The following is a 4708-nucleotide window of genomic DNA, read 5'->3' on the forward strand; positions in this document are numbered from 1 at the left end:
TTTATTCCTCGAGGAGCCTCTCTGCATCTGACATTTTGGAGTGTCTTAATCACTGGAAAAATAATCGTTGTATGTTTGTGTTGCACAGCTCAATGAGGATGAGATAGTCTACATCCTCAAATCAACCTTGAAGGGCCTGTGCTATCTGCATTTTATGAGGAAAATCCACCGGGAGATGAAAGCTGGGAATACACTCTGTGACAGGGAAGGTCATGCGAAACTGGCTGATCCTGGCCTGGCTGGACATTTGACGGTGAGCTCTGATTCCACTGGGCCTTTCACTCTCTAAAAGTCAACATAATAAAAGCAGGTCTCCCTTGGAGAATATGGGATATGATAATTATTTCTGTCCACTGTGGTTTCACTGCTTTTAAATTAACCTTTCGGATGCAATAGAAAAGGCTGGGAGCAATAGAATTTGGAAGTGTTTATTTCCACACGGGTTTTGCTTACATTTTACATCCAAGGAATGCTGTTGGGCAGACAGCTCTCGCAAAACTTTTACAGCCCCTCATGAGTTTTAATCTGATCAAAATGCAGGTGTACCTTAAGAAAGCACTCCAGGGCTGCCACAGAGACAATATGCTGAGGAGAGAAGACAAGAAGCTCCCCTCTTCAGGCTGTGCACTTAATTCCCATTATGAGCAGTCGTCATGTTTCCAACAGAAGTTTGTGGTTTGGGCGCTTGCTGCTTACTGAGGACATTTTCCTTTTCCCACACTGGCGTATCTTCAATGCACTCATCTCATTCCTCTTGTCTCTCCATAGCGGTTGGCCGGTGTCCCTCTGAAGGGGGGTCAGAGAGCAACTCCGAGTTCCCTGTGGGTGGTTAGTCAGCGGAGAACTCTTTGTGGGCGATGAACTGTGCTCTGCCTGAGGAGAGGAGATATACAGCACCGAGTAACGAGTTTAATGAAGAAGGAGAAAAAAAAAGAGCAAAATATGCAAATGATATAAAACATAGAACAGTGCAGAAACGTCAGTGTACAGACACACACACACACACACACACACACACACACACACACACACACACACACACACACACGCACACGTAAAGCAGTCCAAGTAGAGTGAGTTCGGAGTGGCCTGTAGGTCAGCAGCCTTCCAGCCACACACGGGAAAACTTCCACCTCACTGAAGAGCCCTTGAACGAGACATTGAACCCTTACAAGCTCTAGGACTGCTGCTCTATGGCTGATCCTGGCCTTTGACCTCTTTGAGGAGGACGCCAGGAGATAAGGGAATTTCCCCTCAGGGACCAGTTAAAAAGGCAAATTATTATCTTTTGGGCCAGAAATAAAGAGAGAGAGAGAAAGCACAAAATTTACAATTCATCATCAGTTTTTCTTTCACTGAATTAGAGGCAGTTTATCCCCCAAGGGATCCAGACATGTTTCTGACCGGAGCTGATGACCAGTGCTTGGAGAAACCATCCCCTGGTTTAGAGACCAACAGCTGCAAACAGGTCCGGCCTGCTGCTGCTGCAGCTGGCTGGGTGGTCCGTAGTCTATAGAGCATAAGCGCCCCATTACTTACCTGGCTGCGTTGTTTTACTTTTTGGACACTTAGAGATTTTTGCTAAGCATGTGATGATTTAAAGAGAACTATAAAAACTGCCGGACTGTGACCCTTACGAACCCGTGTTGGCTGGAACTGAGCTGGTCCAAGACACCGGGAAGAAAGTGGAGCTATAGGGAAGGTGTCGGGTTTCAATTTAGTATGGCTGGACTATATATATATATATACATATATTTATAGTACAATGAACCATTTTAAACCTTAGGTTTATCATATGTAACACAGAAATAATTTGAAAAGAAAAAGAGCAAGGGGTGAGAGGGAGCTTGATTCTTTTCCTGTTACAGCCAACAAATCTGCAAAGTTCATCATACGTTTCTCCGTCAGGATAATGGTGTGTAATGGTGATGCGTTTCACAGGGTCATCCTCGTCCTTGTCCCGGCTCCACTGGCCTATTTGGAGGCCTTATTGTCATACTGAAACACACCAATCCGGTTTGATCCTGGTCCCTGCCCTTCGTAAGATGTCATGTCTGCTCCCAAACAGAAATGCAGTCATGTTACTGGACACAGTTACAGAGAGATAAAGGGAATATCACCATATACAGTTGTAGACAGGTGTGCTCTTTCTGTTTTTACAGAAATCTTGGAGGGAAACAGACTTTAATTTTTTTTTTTTTTTATTGAAATCGGGTTCATATGATCATTAAGGAGGGTGCTGGGTGGAGGAGGATACTGTTGTATAAACCGTAAGTCGGCCTTATACACTGCTGAACCCACAGCGCTGTAAAACATGTGGTAGGAAACAAAAATGTTTTTGCCAGTGCTTGGTCTTCAAAAGAACAAGACATGTTTTCTGGAGTTTGTATATGTGTTAATTTAGCTGTGTTAAATGGTCAGCGAGGATATGACCTACAGCTTTTATAAGCCTCGCTATCCTCGAAGAATGCAACAAAGAGCATGAGCAATCAGGTTCCCATCCGGCGGGCCAGAGAGGGAAAAAGTGCCTCACAAAGATACCATGACTAAGTTGAAGTGATAAACAAATGACGGTGATGGAGTTTAAATGCAGCCCTTCTTCATGTGGTCTGGGTGGCTGCACTTGGGGCTTACTGTTCTCTTATATCCATATGCAATCACTGAAACACTCTCAGCATGAGCTTTTTTTTTTTTTTATTAGATCACATAAAGTAAACAGTCCCAGTGAGTGTTTTTGATAAATGCAATTTGCTGCTATGCTCCTTTCCAGGCTGCATCTTGTGTTCAGCCTGTTGTAAGTTAATTTGCCAGATCAACTGAAAAAACAGAGAAATCTAATGGAAAACACTGCCCTGGCATCCACACTGCATACCAGTGGTTGTCTAAAGAATGGGAGGCCTTTAATGTGGTGATTGCATGGTTTCAGTTTGAAATCTAGTTTCCGTAAAAAGAACGTGCTTTTCCGTTGTGTTTTTTCCTTATTTTATTCCTATTTCCTTCAAGTTGTTGCTTACATTATCAGCTTTCTGTTTTTTTGCAAGGTACTTACACAAAATCATCACTTCTGTGACGTGAACTCTTCCTCAACTTTACGTTTTATTTTTTGTTTTTGCGAGGGTGGTAACTGCAGTGGCTGCAGCTGCTTTCACTGCATCGTCAGACTTTTTTTGTGTGTGCATCCGTCTGTACACTGTGTGTGCGCCTTCATTGGGAAATTGCTGCGAAGGTACCAGACCTTCAATAAATCCAGCAAACTTCCATGAATAGAGGGAGGGGAGCTCTGGGATTCTGGGTAAATGTAAGCAGTCCTGGAAAAATCAAAGGCATATGGCACCTGAGGGAGGTGTACTCCCAGCCATAGTTTTCATTTATGGTTAGCTACAGCTGGTTAGGAACTGGCTTTGACACTACTGCAGCGCTGCTGTGCTTCCTCTGTGTGCTTCCCCTCTGGGCTGTGGGCACTTCAAGCCGCCCGCTCGCTCCTACAATGAGATGTTAGCTTCTCTTTCAAAACCGTCCTTTGTGCTCTGAACTGTTGCTCACCTTTTTAGGAAATTTCAATTGTTTCATTCCAGAGCACACCAGAGGGCTGTGATGGCTGCAACTTTGGCTGCTGGTAGGCCTTCATTTTCTGGCAGAGCTTTCTCCTTTAATACAGCTAGCATCTGTTACAAAGGGGGAAAAAAAACACATCCAGCAGTCTGCCAAAAAAGAATCTAACATCTACAAAAAACAAAGCAACAACAAAAAAACACTCCCCACGTTTACAAGGCCCCAGGCAGAGCTGCTCTGATACAAGAGCACCATAAAGAAGAAGGAAGTTGTATTGACCCTAAACCCAGTATCCTGCTGATTTACAAAAAGAATAACCTGCTATGTCTAACTCAGACTGAGTTTAACCACCACCGGCTTTCTGAATATAACCATCAAGAGTCCAAATCATCCCGAGTTGTCACTCTGAGGTACTCCGACTGATCTGCTGAGTCTCCATCTTGTGCTTCTCAATGTGAAGTGATCATGTTATTGTATTTTCTTACCTCGTATTAAGATACGCACACTTACATTCAAAGGAACACACACACTTCGGCACACACAAGTAAACGTTACATTTCATCATACTCACCACTACAGCTCCAATTGACATGGACACAGAAAGTAGGCTCCCTTATTTTCTCTGGAGCAGGTCGAAGACTTGTGGTGTCGGTCCAAATGTGGGTTATTGTTATTCGAGAGTACGTGCTGGAATATTGGGCGTATCGATTGCTTTTCGCCGCAGGCCCTCTTGGCCAGGCCACAAAAGCCTCTTGCTGCACGCTGCCAGTAGGCCCATTTCTGCTACACTTATTTTTAATACAAGTATTACATGACTTTGCTCTCAAGGTTTCAGAGCGGAGGAAATAGCAGATTGAATGTAAACAAGATTAGCTTCCCCTTCGTGCGGCACAGCCAGCTGCTGCCTCCACGCTCGGCCGTAAATCTGCCGGGCCGGCACGGTGTGGAGCTTTGAGCTGGAAAGAGAGATGTCAGCCCTGATTTTGTCACCGTCAGGATGAGCTGCACGCCCTTCTGTGGCAAAGTGAATTACAGATCCGTGATGCTCAAAAGTCTTAAACCTGACCCCAGAGATGTCAAGATTCAAGATTTCATGTTGAAACTTTAATTTGTGCAGCATTATAATTAATTTGTAAGATAATTTTGGCCTCTTTAT

The 4708-nt window shown here is 44.1% G+C and overlaps 1 long non-coding RNA gene across 1 annotated transcript; it reads right to left on the reverse strand.

Moving 5' to 3' along the window:
* Positions 1-412: 412 nt before the first annotated feature.
* On the reverse strand, positions 413-4476 carry LOC138635078 (uncharacterized). The gene is made up of 3 exons (XR_011312056.1): positions 4124-4476; positions 3544-3665; positions 413-873 (listed from the first exon to the last, which is right to left on the reverse strand). It is a non-coding gene; the product is annotated as an uncharacterized lncRNA (long non-coding RNA).
* Between the last annotated feature and the right edge of the window lie 232 nt (positions 4477-4708).

This window comes from Brachyistius frenatus, unplaced genomic scaffold, assembly GCF_029030835.1.
Source record: "Brachyistius frenatus isolate BFR_SWC_R1_liver_20210118 unplaced genomic scaffold, ASM2903083v1 Contig_289, whole genome shotgun sequence".
NCBI lineage: Eukaryota > Metazoa > Chordata > Actinopteri > Embiotocidae > Brachyistius > Brachyistius frenatus.